Raw genomic sequence first — 17,813 nt, forward strand, 5'->3', positions numbered from 1 at the left:
CCCCCCCCCCTCCATCCAAAAAATATTGGATCGAAGTTAAAAATTTATTGATGCTGACTGACTTCATTCAATATTACAATAAGAATTATCTAATCCGTACATTGATAACCTGTTGTTGTAAACATCATGAGGACATCTGAAAAATTGTTGGAATGGGATCCTGATATGTAACTGATCTATTGGTCATGATTTCACAGTTGTCCAATAACATCAATATCAAATACCTGCTTGAAAACATTCCAATAGAAAATGCAGAGTTCTGAAATCAATCATAATCCTCAGATTTCCTTCCATATTGAGCTCATTTTTGAAGAGATGTACTGTAATAAGGGTCTTTATTTAATAGGATGCGAAGTTGGAATTGATTTAATGTCCATGAAACAAAGAACTGCTCACCAAAAAATTGCATAACATTTACTAAAATGTTTATTATTTTAGGAATGCGTCGAGTAGAGATGAAAACGTAATATGATTAATAACACTTTTCGAATGTAAAGACAATTTTATGAAAAGTGGCGCTTTCCATTGGACTCTAGTAAGTTCTGATCGATTTTGATGAGCGTTCGATTTTTGTTGTATGACCAATTCTATGAAAAGGTCAAATAAATGTTCAAAAACAGTAATTTAAGGTAAAGTAAATTAAGATAACATTCATTTATATCCTCCAAGAAGTATTTATGGAAAATTTATTCAGGTTAATATTCATGTTACAATAAAGTTTTTTTAAATGTTAGACTCAACAAATTCGCCAAAGACACGAACTCTACCATTTTTTGAAAATTTACTGCTCTGTTACTAAAATTGCTACTCTGTTAATATTTTTTTTAGAAAAATTAATTCTGTATAATTTAAAAACTTCAAAAATTACGGTTTCGGAATATGCCGTTTGGACTGTAGGTTCGATTTTCAGCAAACCCCCACCAAACCGAATTTCTGGCTACGCCGCTGACTCAAAATAAGTAGAAACAAAGGCGTTCTATACTCGTTCACGAGAAACTTCTTCAAATACTGAATATCTATTAAAATACATCGAAAACCAGATTTTATCAGCCAAATATGAACATATGTTTGATGGGCTCTAGCAGACAAACAAGACTGAATTCAAGTAAATCCTTTCTTGAGTATGTTTTCCTTATCATGAAGATGCAAAAATAAAAAGTTCATTTTTTTAAATTTTGCGCTAGAAAACCTCTTTAAGAGAAATTTCTATTAAATAATCAGAAATAGTTATCAGACTACATCAAGGAACGGGGAGAATATTTTAACAGCTTTAGTTTATTATAATGAATAAGAAAATTGCCCGATTCAGTCAATGTCATCATTTTATCATCCTAAAATACACCATGAGACTGATAAAAACGGGTCTTTTGTGTATGTATTATTTAATGTGTCCCACATTGATAGGTACATTCCATTTTTGGGGATTTTTTTTATTGCATCGAACTTCAAAAATTCTTAGGTAGTTTTCAAGGGGTTATTTTATCGAGTTCTTCCATTAATTTGGCGAACCTATTTCAATTCGTATACCAATTAATTGGTATACTTAAGGGTTTATATGTTGCAGATAGAGAAAATACTGAAATTTTCAGATTTTTTCCTATATAATATTACGAAAGTTTATTAAACAACATTCCATAATAAGTTTGTGAAAATTATAAAATATTTGAAATTTTTTAATAGTTTTATTTTTTATTAAACCGTGATTTTTTAATAAATTGTGATCATCACTTCACAACGTAACGTATGCGGAATGAAATTTGGACAACGCTTCCAGCATTAAAACAAAAATGCAACCGGTTGCAAGGCATCATACTAAACGTCATACTCTAGGCACACTTATTTTAAACATCCAGTGTTAATTTCGACCCGCTAGGAGATACCATGTGAACGAAATGGCAGCGAACGCCCAATCTGGCACCTAGCTATTAGGCAAAAAAAAAGTTTTGGCGCATTGGAGGATTACGACATACTTTTTGTACCAAAGGCTGATAAACCTCCAAATGTACCAAAATTTCGCCCAAATGAGGATTTCTGGAATAATTTGAAGCAGAGAGTATATGCCAATAATTTTCGACCTAAAACAAACAAATGTGATAATCAAAATTAAGAAAGAAATTAAGAATATGCCAACATCAATTTTTTTGACTCGTTTCCAAAAAGTTCCTGTAAACTATCATAAAGCTTCTCAAATGAGCTCAATTTTTTTCTACATTAAGTTAATAAGCTGACAAATGTTTTCATATAGAGAGAACATTTAATAAATGGATTTCTACAAAAAAATTGCCTTTTTGAATTTTGTCAAAATTTTATTCGGCATACGTTAGTCTATTTTTCATGGCTTGCGGTGATCACGATCTCTCGAATTGCTGAACTGAAAATTATGAAATAGAAGTTAATTTTTAGTATTCTTTACAGATTTAACTCGCCGCGCAGATGGCTCTGAATTAGACCCACTGGTGCTCTAGATTTTCAGAGCACTGTGGACCCAGTGCATTAACGCAAGTGACGGAAGGTTATCGAAAAGTTTCGTGAAAATGAAAATTCCAGTAATGATGATAAATTTCCCAAACGGTTCGGTTTCGAGAGGTTTTTATTTGTTCTTTGGCATTAGGATTGGCGATAATAATTCAAATCAATTATACTACTGGGAAGTCACTTTTAGAAAAAGTCGATGTCGAAGTTAAGTTTGAACTATGTACGCATGCACTTCAGAGGTAGCGTGATATCAGGAGCTGCGATTTAATTTCTTAGTTCTCAGTCGCGTTGCAAATTCGAGTAAACGCTATTGAGAGTATATAATTCAAATCGATTCAAAAAAAACTTTTTTGGCTCAGCACAATATATAACTCCTTAAGGAAAATTCAGTTTTCCCACCACAATGCATTGATTGAGGAAATTAGATATTTTATTAACAGAGCATTAGTAATATTTCATTTATATGTCTATTTTATGGGCCATTTTTCGATTTTCCATTGATTTGGGGTGAGATTTCTAGCACTGATGTTGTCCTATGCTGATTTGAGCGATTCTCTGAGTTCTGCCACTATCCCATGTAGTATCTGTTATCAAAAACATGGCGAAACATCAAGTTCTAAATATTCTCAATCGATATAATATCCGAACAGAGTGATATGAGTTATAAGAAATGTCTCATCACGATGTTAGGTGGATTAAAAGCGTTTTTATTCTCCACACAATTCCTTGGTATCATCTTAAGCTTTTTTCATGGCTCAAGACCAATAGTCGTTCGAAAACTGTTCATTTAGCGATTATTTTTTTCTGCTTTGTAACATTGCGGAATTGAAAAGGTTAAATCTTAACAATGGCCGTTTCGCAATTTCATCGCAATCTTGTTTTTTCGCAATTTTTGCTAGTTTCCAATGATAACCACAATATGTGTGGCGTTCTCAAATAAATTCACCACGGCTCGCTCCAGAGTGCACTGCGGAGGGTGTATATACTGGACTCCAGTATATACAATACACCCACCGCAGTGCACTTTGAAGCGCGCCGCACAGTGGCTGGAGGCTGGCCAAAACCTCAAAAATTTATTTTTGAAATATTGAAATTTTATATTTTTCCTAAATTTCTCATGTATTGAATGGTGTATATTCAAAATTTTGTGATTATTGGATAAGAACACGATTTTCAACATGAGTTTAAACGTAGCAATGTCCGGACTTTTTAATGATTTTCATTTCCGAAACCACCATTACTCTGTTCACTTCAAATGCATGTTACTCTTTTGATTTTCGTCCGATTTTAGTACAACTGGTTTCATTGTGTAGAGGAAGAACTTGGATAGTGAATAAAATACATTTGGTAACTTTGCTTGGAACTATGACTTTTTCGTTTAAATATGTTTGAGGTGGTCAGATCAAAAATACTTTTTTCACTAATGTATTCTGTACAAATTTCGGAATCATTTCGGAATGGTCACATAGTATGCATTCTATGGGAAATAACCTCTACTTTTCGTATATCATGGTCTCGTTCTGCGTCTAGGTGCGCAAAAAGGTTTAAGGAGATTTTGAAGCTTTGTTGCTGATATGGAAGCGCATGGTGTTTTGTGTAAAATAGTTAGACAATATGCAGTAAACCAACACGTTATATAATGGATTTAAAGTAGTGTTTTTCATTTTGTATGATATTGCTGACATTGGTGAACAGTAACGGAAAATTTATCATGAAAACGGGATCAATGACACTGTATGGAAAAATGCATTTAATATTTTACGACTTTTGGCATCAAAAATGAGCTCAGCACCCCAAAATTAGTTTAAATTGTGATTTTCAGCCAAATTAGGTAACATTTAAGGTTTTTCCGACTTTTGTTTGAAGATCCGCCACTGTGCGCCGTGGTGAATTTATTTGAGAACGCCACAAATAATTGAAAGAGCAGTAACTGGAGTGTACATTGGAGTGTGCTCTTTGGTTAGTTTTTTCTGGCAAGCGGTAGTGCAGGGGTGATTGTCGATTTGATTAGTACTGGTTGTAATCGTGTGTGAAGGAGATTATGTTGGTTTATTGAAGTTTAATGTCGTTTTCGCTTGAGGCAGAAACTAACTCAGTTTCGGACCTAACTGTTGTCAAACCGTTTGTTTGAAGCCAATTTCGAACCTAGGTGATGCGCCAATGAACTGAAAACCGGGTTGGGTTCTAACCTAAAATATAATTCGGGTTCGCTCACACAATCGCTGTTTTGCGAGAACCCAACTCAGTTCCATTAAAAACGTTTGTTTGAAGCAACTAACGTGGGTTAGTTTCTAGGTTTTTAATCGAAAACGACATAAGTTTCTGCTGATGGTTTGATACTCGGGGCAAACTGGGTAAACGTTTCACATATCTGTTGGAGAAATATGCAATCTACAATAGAACGAATTAGGCGGAATATCTTGAGGTCATCTGCGAAGGACAATCGTGGAGTCTTCAGAACTAGATGTACATCATTGAAGTATAGCAGAAACATCAACGGTCCCAAGTGGCTTCCTTGAGGTATTCCTGACGTAGAAATGAAAGTGGGGGCCTGACAATCTCCTATGACAATCGCTATCTCTCAGTCTGTGAGGTAGGATCGAAACAACTGCAAAACACTACCATTTATCGAAAGCGGTAGATAAGTCGGTGTAAACAACGTCTGTTTGAGCACGATATTCCATACTCTCTGTTATGTAGGATGTTAAACACAGCAGGTTAGACGCTGTTGACCGCCCGGACGTGAAACCGTGTTGATCGTCACTTAAGTACTGCTTACAATGAGCCTGAAGAGGTTCCATAATCACCATTATTATTGATGTCTCGCTTATTACCCTTCTTGTGGACTGGGAACATGTTCGCGTATTTCTAGTAAGACGGGAAAACTCCTCTAGCAATAGACGCTCGAAAAATAAGAAGAAGCGGAGTAATAAAAGCTTCAATGTGCCTTTTCTGGATAACGGAGGGGAACCCGTCGGGTCCCGGATTGAAAGATGACTTAAGCCGAGAAGCTCTGGTAATCATCGTTGCTTCGACATCGATAGCACCCAAAGCTTGGCCTACAAGTATATGCTGCTATAAACACATTTTTATAACGATCTCTAGAACCAGATTAATTGTATAACATGTGCATAACGGGATTTTCATTTTACTTATTTTTTTTGCGAATTTCACTGCTCAACAAGTAAAATGCCCCGTTGTTGGTTATTATCATTCGGGTCATTTGAGGGGTTATTGCATAGAAACCTGGTTGGTTATGGTTTGAACATATTATAATTTATTTTATTTGTGCATGCCATGTTTCAAAGTGGCCTATTATATATGTATATATAAATACCAAAAATACCTGATAGCTGATTTTAAGGTAACCATGCCGAAGATGGTAAAAATTTCAGCAATCGAATTACCAGCATAAGTGTATTCTACTTCACTTCGGCTATGTCTCTGACAGTACCCACCCATCTTTTTACTCTTTCCTTTGTGTTATCTAGCGTAGAGAAATGAAAACAAACAATATATTTTCTGTATCACCAAGTGATTCGCACAAGTATGGTCATATCTTCGAATTTTATTGGTGGTCTTACATGCAAGGTTCTTACTGACGACGTTAGCAATGAAACAATTAGGTTTTATACCAAGCGACATAACCCTACGAAATTCGTTTGACAATTCTCGGTTGTTTGTTTGCATTAGAGTTAGGCTAGTTAGAATGCAGCAGATGAATATCCGTTGCACTCGAGATCACAAAACTGACGAAGTAATCAAACCATTGATAATTTCCAAACATGCACATCCAGGCTTGCGAAATGTACCGGAAAACGACACGAATGAGCAGATAGTCATACAACACAACAGGCGGCAGCTGTCGACTGCCCAGTACTGTAGCAGCAGCGACTGGAAATGTTATGGATCTCATAACATTTTCATTCGGGAATGTTATGTTCGTTCTGTTCTGTAAGCTGTGTTTGTCTCCCGAGTCTGAGATAGACCCGTTATGGTAAACAGCTACATTTTCCCCAAGCTGTCTCCAATGAGCCCTACGCAGAGTGGCCAACCCTACGAATTTTTCCGTAGATCTACGGATTTCTGTCCTTTCTACGGATCTTCGGATTAACTCGTGAAATCTACGGATTTTAAAAATTTCTTCATAATTCTACGGAAGTTTAGTAAAAATAGTACATATTCGATGTTTTCAGTGGCATTGTTGTCGTATTACCCGAAATCGAATTCCATTTCTGGGATATCCCTTCAGCCACGTGCGCAAGGTATTAATTCCTTTACGTGTGTTTCTCTCACATTCAGATTACACGTTCTGCATAGAATATACGTCCACGAAAGAGAACTTTCGTAGGAGTCCGGATCATCTACGTTCGCTGGTTAATAACAGTGGTTATACACACTATGCACATCTCTTTCATATTGGGATCACTGATATTGAACTATGCGTGTATGGAAAGGGTTACCAATACATCGAGCATGTTGTTTGGTAATAAGATTCCTTAAAAGTCCGAGCTAGATCACTCAATGTTCGTATTCGTGATATCTTGGCCAGCCGGGATCTGCCATTCATGTCGCTGCTCTATTATTTTCTAAAGATCGTAAATATGCTGATGCGAGTCAATTAATTCTCAGAAACTGAACCTTCATATTTTCGGTTTCTCGCATATACCGGCTATCGAGTTTCTGCAGCACAGCTGTTCGTTTCGCATTCAGCGTAGGTTCACAATGCTTGCATGCTTCTCTCTTTCGCGCACCGATAAAAAATTATATTCTCTCCACTCGCCGGTTAAGCAGGGTAATGAGCCTACTTTTGCCACGTTTATAGTATCATCCTACCCATTTGAAGCCGTTGGTTAGAGCAGCGTCTGCCATCTTTGTTCAAAGCATTGAGTGAAATGGCAGGACAACATTAGGGGCACTCGATTCTAGTTTTCGTTTCGCTCAATCATCGTTTTCAAGGCCTTTGTGTTATTTTCTTGGTTCTTAGCAAGGAAGCAAAGCTGTTGATGCCGAGTAATTAATAAATTAGTGAAGCACCCTCTCTAATAAGTGGAAACTAGGCTCTTTAACCTATAAACCAGAGTCGCTGATAGTTTTTTTATATTTAATGTTGTAAATCTAATCAGGACGTGACTTTTTTAATTATTCGCGATAATACAAATAATTGATACTGAACTTATCAAGTGAAGATTTTAACCATAATTATGTTGTTTCATAACATAGCGCTGTTACCGAACGCTAGCGTGTGTTTAACAGTTTAGCGACGGCTTTTGACTTCAACCTGACAAGAAATGTGATAAAAACTAAAATAATGTGTATTCTGAAATGTAATTAGTTAAGTAACCACCATTGGGGCCAAGGGGTCTATTGGTGATGGTACAACAAATAAACAAATAACTTGATAATTCCAATGAAAACAGAAAAACTGATTTATGTTCCAAAGATAAAATATCAACTATTTCCTGATCTAAAATTGAAAATTATTAAGTGAAGTTGCTGAAAAAACACCCCATGGCTCCAATTCAGCTTTTTATTATCACGAGAAAACAATAGATCTAAATACTGGTCGCAGTGGTTCATCTCCCACAAAAAATAACGAAAAAAATAAAAACTATGCTCAAGATAGCAAAACGCTACAGTAATTGGGATTAAAAACGAATCTGAATCCAAGCCGGCGCTAATCTTTAGTTTTAAGGGATTTGCGTCAAGCCGGCGCTAATCTATTCCGACAATAAGTTAGTGTTGGTTTCTGATGAGGCGAAGCCGAAATGCAACACACTATACCTTAGATATAATAAAATTATTGCTTTATCAATCTTTACACCTTTGAAAAATTCAAATTTTTGTCACTTTTTCATCGTAAAAATGGTATGTAACCTTATTGGATTCCGAAAAACATCCTGCGTTCAAAATGAACACTCCGTGATCTCTCGTAATTTTATCATGTTTTGAAAATGAGAAAATAATATTCCAGTACTGAAATGAATTTCAGTCTGCTCCAGATATCGATATGCATGCAATTGGGAGATTTTATCTATTAGAAAAACGTTCTTCATTGCTGGTCTCAACGCAATAATATTTTCGTATCTCTAAAGATGGGATCAACGTCTTTTGTCAATGTTTTATTATCTTTGTGGCAATGCACAGTGGTAGCAATGGTACCAAAACGTGCGTTTAATTAATGGTGCTCTAGGAGTTGATTTTAGCGATTTGGTGTGTTAGAAACACTTTTTCAGAATAGAATCCCCCTTCTTTTGATGTATACTGAATTGTGATTAATCCACCTGAAAGTGAGATAGAAAATTGGTTTCCACTAACTTTTAAGATAGAGGCACGATGTTAATGACAAAATTATAGTAAACTCTACTGCAAGAAAACTTGTTGATCATGCAAACTCTCCAAAATGTAATGGTATAAAGATAAAGATAAAGCACGTTGTTTGTGGGAGGCACCCAAAAAATCATTTTTTCATTATAACTTTTTTCTGAGATTTTTTCAATTCTTCAGATGTTCTATGAAGTTGTTGAAATTAAGAAATTGCAGACATTTGTCGAAGACGTCAACATTTTTTATTTCAAAACTTAAGAGTTATTAAATAAAGTGGGTTACAAAACGCCATTTTGAACGACAATTACTAAGAGATGTGGAAATATGTGGAAGACATTTCGATTCTATGAGAGAGACAGTGACAAGTACTATAAGAAAAAATACTACTCACAACGGGCATCCACCGGCCTGTATACAAAAAATACTTTCCGGCAATGCATTTTGTAACAAAATAAGTACGACTTTTTCACCATAAATTTTTTATCGGTTTTTTTTCTATGTGTCGAATATTATAAACAATGATTGAGAGTAATAAATACACATATAAGTCGTGAACCATGAATTTCATTTATCTGAAACTATTCATAAATTAACCGGATTTGGAAAGTGAACACTAGAGACGTCTAAAAAGGTTTACTGTATTTTCATGAGTATGAACCATAGCAAAGAGTAATAGATATCCTTTTCACGAAACGACTGTGTAGTCAGAGTTGCTACTTAGGATCCGACTTGCCAGAAAATCTTTAGAAAAATATTTTCACCTATACTTTACATCTCTGTCAAATTTTAACCCTTAAAAAGGCAAGGGGTCTCAGAGGCTCGGCTAGTTACAGTTCCCTAGTTTCATGAATTTGTAATTCGAAATACAAATGATCGAGCGTTTTGGGGCTTTCGATTCTCTCACTGGTAAAACGACAAAAAAGAGGCTCTTGGTTTCATTGGGTCTTAGAAGCGATGCTTTATGAAGTCACAATTTTCGCTTGCCTTTTTGATAACTAATTTCAAATATTTAATCATTCAATGCGTGCTTGCAAAAGAATTATTGACAATTTCGGCCAAGTAATCGTTTCATGAAAACGGCTTATAGGGTAGACGAGCCCTTATCCATCTCATTAGTCGGGATGTCACAATATTTCGTTGATAATTCGACTTAGAGTGACTGGATTGCGCTTAAGTAAGTATCACCATCTTTCCTTCGTTCCTAAGAAGCAGTACAGTTAGACTTTTTGAGCTAATGCGTTGAATAGAGATAGCAAATACTCCTCTAACTAATGAGTTCCAATGGGTGGGATGAATAGAGGAGCTAAGATGAATTAGGGCGCAGTAACTCTAATACTGTTTGTAGTGGTTTTTATTCTTGTAAAGACAGCCAAAAAATTTTGCGCATTTTTTAGTTGATCACTTTTGTTGTTGTGCTAGTTTAGGAATAATTCATAAGTTGGAGACTACAGAGCTGAGAGTTTTGGATTCATATGTGTACTTTGACATTTCCAACGATTTTTTAGAATATTCGTAGAATAAAATAACACATAGAAACAATTGCTATAAAAAGTTATGCTTAAAATGTCTTAATTATTTTGTTACAAATTGAAAAACATGCATTGCCGGTAAGTATTTTTTGTATACAGACCGGTGGATGCCCGTTGTAAGTAGTATTTTTTCTTATAGTACTTTTCACTGTCTTTCTCATGGAATCGAAATGTCTTCCACATATCTCCACTTCTCTTAGTAATTGTCATCCAAAATTGCGGTATTTTTAACCCACTTTATTTGATAACTATTATGTTTTGAAATAAAAAATGTTGACGTCTTCGACAAATGTCTGCAATTTCTTAATTTCAACAACATAGAACATTTGAAGAATTGCAAAAATCTCAGAAAAAAGTTATAATAAAAGAATGATTTTTTGGGTGCCTCCCACAAACAACGTGCTTTATCTCAACACCATTACATTTTGGAGAGTTTGCATGATCATCAAGTTTTCTCGCAGTAGAATTTACTATAACTTTGTCATTAACATCGTGCCTCTATCTTAAAAGTTAGTGGAAATCAATTTTCTATCTCACTTTCAGGTGGATTAATCACAATTCAGTATACAACAAAAGAAGGGGGATTCCATTCTGAAAAAGTGTTTCTAACACACCAAATCGCTAAAATCAACTCCTAGAGCACCATTAATTAAACGTACGTTTTGGTACCATTGCGACCACTGTGCAATGGTGCCCAAATTGCCAAGAGAAAATCTGCATTTTCTCAGATAGTCAAGCAGCACTAAATGCCCTAAGAGCTCCTACATGTCGCTCAAAACTAGTATGGGAGTGTCAATCTATACTGGGTTCCAGGAAATTGTGGAGTTGCAGGGAATGAAAAAGCCGATGAGTTAGCAAGAAGAGGGTCTTCCACTAATTTTATCGGACCAGAACAATTCTGTAGATTCTCATCGAGTGCCCTCAAAATGGAGCTGAAGAAGTGGGATATCACAGCTATAAACAACACTTGGGGTACCGTAAATGGACTTCGACAATTAAAGAAATTGATTTCACCTAACGACAAAAAAGCCCGGAGTTGTTTAGATTAAGGAGGTAAGAGTTTCAGCGTGAAAAAAAAACACTTTTTGCGATTTTTTTAGAACTTTGCGTGAAGCGAATTGATCAAAACTTTTGCACATTATAATGTATCATTTCAATAACAATAACAAACGCCATAAAAATTCATACATAGTAGGCATTTGTTGTGGAGCGTGTTTGTGTGCTATTGAATGGGGATTACCTGCCCGTCAGATGGCGCTTTGGAACAAATTGTGTTTTCCTTCTATTTCGTAGAAAGTTGCAGCAACGCGCGATGGGTATTAGCTAGTCAAAATTTCGATTTTTGACGAAAAATTCCGCATTTTTATGAGTAAACACCCCCTTAATCAAAAAATAGCTTAAAAACTCAAAGGGTTAATATTTTTACCTAGAATGTATTTGAAAGAAATCGGTTAATTAGTTTTTGAATGGCAAGTAACACAACTAATCATGTTTTTTCCAGAGACGTTCTACAAAAAGCTTCGTCACCGAGTTGTTTGTCGCTACGACGATGAATCCCTCTGGATAAAGACTCGACACGTCGATCGTTTGTTTATCATTTGTATTTGTATTTGTATTTAAAATTGGTGTTCATCTGACACTAAGTCTTAATGAACTAAACTAAAAATAATTAACCTAATGTAACAGCAAACGGGGACGAAATTGTGATGAATTATAATTTAGGTCAAAGTGCTCGGCAAGCTCATTGAAGCGACGAACCATCGCTAAAATCCGACTATTAGCAGCGTAGTTGGTGTTTCGCAGTTCGATGTGTAGTAATGTCCGAGGGCGAAGAACACGGGTTGGGGCGTAGAGAACATCATACTCAGCCAACAGAAGCTTTGATATGAAAATGGCCTGCGAAGTGTGTCTACGTTCTTGCAAAGTATGTAGTCCTAATAGTCTGCAACGACTCATACGGTGGCAGATTCAACGGCTCATTCCAAGGCAATTGACGTAAAGCATATCGTATAAATTTGCGCTGGACAGCTTCAATCCTTGCACTCCACGTTGCATGATAAGGGCACCAGACGATGTTTGCAAATTCCAACTGCGAGCGGTGCGCAATATAAAGCCTTGAAACACAGAGGATCCCGGAATTCGCTAAAAATTTTGAACATAAAACCTAGAAGTCGATTTGCTTTGTCGATGGTCGCTGACAGGTGATTGGTATAAGTTAGCCTTTCATCTAGAATAACACCTAGATCTTTTACGTGGTCAACGCGTTGCAGCTGAGTTCCAGCAATGTTGTAGTTAAAATTAAGCATGTCTCTTGTACGATGAAAACTGATGACAAAACATTTCGCAACACAAAGGATCAACATGTTTCTTTGACACCAATTGTAAAATGTATCAATGAGACACTGTAACTCACGGCAATCGGCTTCATTCCTTATCACAAGAAATATCTTCAAGTCATCGGCGAAAAACAGTTTCCCTCCACGCATTAGAACAAAGACCGCATCATTCACGAATAATGAAATTAGTAATGGACCTAGTGTACTACCTTGGGGAACTCCGGAATTATTACAAAAAGATTCAGACACGTTGTCACCAATTTGCACGACGCACTCGCGGTGAACAAAGTAGGATCGAAGCCAGTGGCAGAAACTCGAGGTACATCCTAGTTTATCAAGCTTTGCAAGCAGTATCTCATGGTTAACTGTGTCGAAAGCGGCCTTAAGATCTGTGTAGACCGTGTCCACCTGGAGTTTCCTGGATATGTTTTCAATGCAAAACGATGTGAAGCTAACTAAATTCGTCTCAACCGATCGACCAGGGAAGAATCCGTGCTGACAAGGGCTTATGTAATGTTTACTAGCAAAAAACAGCACCTCGTTGATAAGCGCTTCGAAGATTTTCGACTCAACTCTCAGCGAAGTGATTCCCCGGTAGTTCACGATGTTGCCTTTGTCATTTTTCTTGTGAACCGGAAACATAACTGAAAACTTCCAATCATCGGGAAATTTTTGGCTGCTGAAGCGACATCATTTATCTGTCAGTGTCATTCCAATCGAGCACGAGATCTGTCAATGGCCCTCGTTCCAGAAGGATTCGAAGCGATTTTCTTCGGATTGAGTGCTTTTGACAAGTCTCGTGCTCAATTGGAATGACAATTACTGATAAATATTAAGAATAAGATAGAGATGGCGAGTCTTTATCCAGAGGGATTCAGCGTCTTTAGTTTGTCGATATTTTGCATAGAAAAAATATTACAGCATGTTATTGAAATGGTACACTATAATGTACAAAAGCTTTGATCAATTCGCTTCACGAAACGTTCTAAAAAAAATTGCAAAAAAGTGTTTTTTCATGCTGCGACCCTTACCCCTGAAGCATGTTCCAGTTCTGGGATACTATTTCTGAATTTCAATGGAATGCTGGCAATATGGGTATCGACATTCATGGAATTGCTTCAGTATGCTGTATCTGATGGTTTTGGAACCATTTGGTGGTTTGACCCTGGAATCGACATTCCCGAACGGGTTCCCGTGGGGCCGTGTGTCGCCATTCCGAGGTGTCAAATTGCCATATGGTCCCCTAACAATAAATAGCAGACTTCCGAGAAAATTTGAAGAGTTTTGATACTCCTTTTGCTAGGACATACCCTAGTACTGGAACATTAGGCGGGAAAATCCGGATTATCAAGAACCAGGTCCATTCATCCAGATCAATTTTACTGAATCAAAAAGTGGATGTTCCTCAATCCAAAACATCTAAAAGTGTCCAAATCGGTTAAAGAAAGTCATAGTTATGAGCATTTCAATTTGTGGGTACCCGGGTACCCTCGTCGACCTGTTGAAGGAGTTTTATGTTGGACAAATACCGGTTAAGAAAATAATCTTAGATTATTTTCAACCCCCTTAAACAATCAAATTGTGTATCGCCAACAAAAAAATAAATAAGAGCTGAGCATTCTTCCACTCTATTTTGGCACACTTCTTCTTTTGACATTAAAAATGTCTAACTCCACTATCTGGGACTAGGTGTCATTCTAAAATCTAAACTATCTCCCATGTAACGCGCTATGTAAGGTTTGCACGCTTATAACTCCGATATTACTAGATGGATTTTAATCAGTCATAGACCAACCGATTCAGAATCACCTAAATATTGGTAATAATTTAATATCTCCGCAATAAAAGTAGACTTTTGGAAATTGGTAAAATTAAAAAGTTCACGAAAAAAGGGAAAATTACCATTCGTGAGGCAGATTTCTCAGACACGGCCGTCAACAGCGGGCTTTTTAGGGGCTCAATCAAGCACGAAAAATCATCAATAGAAGCGACGCGTGTCCGTTTAAATCAGTTGTTGCTCTTATCCCATACGAGCAACATCGTCTCCGGGCCATGCAATAAGCGCTTTTGATTTTCGGCAACGTTAGTATTTGCACACACTCGCACCTAAGCTAAGTGACTAAACCTAGGGGCAGATCACTTGTGATGCATTTTTAAAAATCAGCTAAATTAAATGCATTTCTTTCCATCAAAATTGAAATTCGTAATGTATTTTGCGTTGCGTGCAATGTATTTTGCGTTGCGTGTAAGACGTCAAAACCCTACAAAAAAATCAGCCCTACATTCAACAAAACGTCGAACAAAGTGAATCAGCGTAGGACGTTTGTTAAACAAAATTTTCTGCGAGGGAGTGCAAAGTTGATGCAAAAATGGAAATTAAATGCATTTTTTCTAATTTGTTGCAAATTTGGTATACATTTCTAGAGTGATCTGCCCCTAGGACTAAACCATATACGGTTAGTTTATAAATAGAGGTGACGCGTACACGTTTGAATCAGTTTTTGTTCTTGTGGCGAACGGGTAAGATCATGGCTGCAGTGTCTGGACACTACAATAAGCGGTATAGCATTTTCGGCAGCGGTGGCCGTGTACGGTTTTTTCGGGTACCAGCACAGTGTCATAGAATGATTTTCAAAGTGGGTGGGTGGGGTGGTTTGGATTTAATTCAATACGGCAGGATGCGACTTACGTGTGCTGCTTGAGAGTGTTGCGTTTGAAAAAAAAATTATTTTTATGCATGCGTGTGCGTTGTAACTTGTTAATCCATGTTTACGGCGCATTGCAGTTGTAGGTGCGTAGGGTAAAGAACCTATTGGCTTTCATATGTTTCATATTTCGGTTATATGTTTTTTATCAGTAAGGCATCTGACAACGTGCTTCTGTAGTTAAAGCACAGTTCAGCAGTGTAGTATTTTATATAGGAGGGTACACTCAGGTTTTTTACGCGTTTTTTTTTGCGCGGTTTTTTACGCGGATTTTGAAATATACGCGGTTTTTATTCACGCGGTTCAATAACCGCGTGAATAAAAACTTTTTGTTTTCTAATTTCAAATACTTGTTTCGTACTGCACAAAACGGAAAATTTTAAAATAGAACTTACCGTCCCAGCAGCAGCTTAAGCGGGTGTTCTTTTTCGATTAAAATTCAAGCCATGTCTTAAGCGTTACTGGACTTAAAATTGTTTTCCCGGTTTATCCAGTCAGAATATCTGTCCTGCCCTAGGCATTTAAGACACAGTTCTAATCGCGTTTTAAATTATACAGCAAATAGAACGGTGAAACAAACCGCTGAACTAGAGATATACTTATGTAAGTCCTATTACCACATAAAACACCTATATATCACAAAACGCTGCGCAATTGGTTTAATAATAAAATATTTACACTACAAAGTTATAACACGTTATAATAATTAGCAACAAGAAAAATGTCACCAAGATAGCATCAAAACCTGTTTTAACTGGCAGTGCGAACGTTGTATAACAATGTAATTTATCAAATAATTTCATTTGTTCAACCACTAATCGATCAAGAAATACTTAACCTTAAGATAGTTTACCTAAGTTCATTAGTGCATTATTGAAAATTTAAATGGAAAATGAAATTTCATATTTCATGGAGAATCTGTATATTTCCGTTTGCGGGCGTGGGCTTCCTATAACAGTTCTCAATATGGAGATTTTCTTTTGAATATATTTTCTGGACAGATCAGCCTATTTTTACTAGATGGATCAGTCAAATAATGCCAATCAGCTAGTGAGATACTTGATTAATTGTAATAATAATATTGAAAACAGGAGAGTGAGCAAGAACGTGAGTCGATATGTGTGATAGATAAAATTCATTTGCACGCTCTTGAAAAAAGCTACATTTTTAATGTCACCGTGGTCGTGCCCTGTACACAACCCTTTAATTTTTCTATATTGCCCTCACAGCTGTCGAGAGAAAAATGTTGACAACACGGTTATAGATTGGAAAACAGTTCAAATATGCGGCGGTCACAGCATCTCGAACTCGTAACATTCCCAAAGCACCTGACTTTACCCTCTGAGCACATGACTGTACAACGACACTCAGAAACTGCCAAATCTTCGGCTTCTGTACATGAGTGCTACGAAGTGACTGTTCCCAAATTCGCTTGCGTGTGTCATACCTCTCACGGTAACACACAGCACTCATTCAGACACTGAACGGCTATAGCAGCGCTCAGCAGCTGGGCTCGCCGCTGGCTGTGACTGTGTTGTTTTAGGTGCCAGTCGAAATAAATGTTAGCAGTTCGCAAGCCTGTGCACATCATTCATTATGAGTTCATTCGTGTCGTCATGCTGTAGAACTTTTACCTAGAGAGTGATCATTTGCATGGGATGACAGTGTTTGCTAACTTAAATAGGAACTTCCAGTTTTCGGGCTTTTGTTTTCACCTAACTACGAATATAGTAACTATAGTGAAGGCATGTCTAAATTTTGAAGACAATTGAAATGTGAAAACTATAGTTACTATATTCATAGTTAGTACATAAAAGCCGGAAAACTGGCAGAGCTCTTATTTCTGGAAGAAAACACTAGAGCAGTCTAGTTAGAGTGCGGTCAAGACGCGTTTGACGTATCCAAACGAGCAGAAATCTGACGTATTTCTATTGTGAAAACGTCAAATTTCATGTTCGTTTGGATACTTCATGGCCTCTTGGCCACACTCTAACTAGAGTGCTCTAGAAAACACTGGCACCCGATGCAAATGTTCAAGCTCTACCTTAACAGTTTCATTGTTGACCTTCTGAGTAAGAATTTTACATGTACGTATAGCGAAACGAATTCGAAGATATTACGTGGTTTCATACTTGTGCTCTCAAACAATATTTTTCCTGTAATATCTCTCGGTATTACAGGAAAAATATTGTTTTTTTTTCGTTTCTCTATGCTCGATAGCACAAGAAGAGTAAAATAAATATCACCAAAATCACAATACCTTTTCCATATACATACAAAGAGTTATATGACGCTCGATTGGCTCCGGCATTTGACATGATTAATTAGGCAATCCATGAGATGTTTTTGATCCGCTGATTATTTCTTTTTTACTTCTGACGTTACTCCGAGGGTCCGACAATATCGGTGATTCGATTAATGGAAGATGTTTGACGGACGAG

The 17,813-nt window shown here is 36.8% G+C and overlaps 1 protein-coding gene and 1 long non-coding RNA gene across 12 annotated transcripts in view; one reads left to right on the forward strand and one right to left on the reverse strand.

Annotated features, from left to right (window-relative positions):
- The window catches only part of LOC131691421 (uncharacterized), a 1,322,992-nt gene that overhangs the window by 1,250,883 nt on the left and 54,296 nt on the right, over positions 1 to 17,813 (forward strand). The gene's annotated exons all lie outside the window — the stretch shown is intronic.
- Positions 1 to 17,813, reverse strand: part of LOC131691429 (uncharacterized) — a 38,101-nt gene extending 20,288 nt beyond the window's left edge. For both annotated transcript variants that reach the window (XR_009305772.1, XR_009305771.1), the window contains exon 1: positions 17,633 to 17,813. This is a non-coding gene — a long non-coding RNA (uncharacterized LOC131691429). The remainder of the gene's footprint in view (positions 1 to 17,632) is intronic.

The sequence above is a fragment of the Topomyia yanbarensis genome, chromosome 3, assembly GCF_030247195.1.
Source record: "Topomyia yanbarensis strain Yona2022 chromosome 3, ASM3024719v1, whole genome shotgun sequence".
NCBI lineage: Eukaryota > Metazoa > Arthropoda > Insecta > Diptera > Culicidae > Topomyia > Topomyia yanbarensis.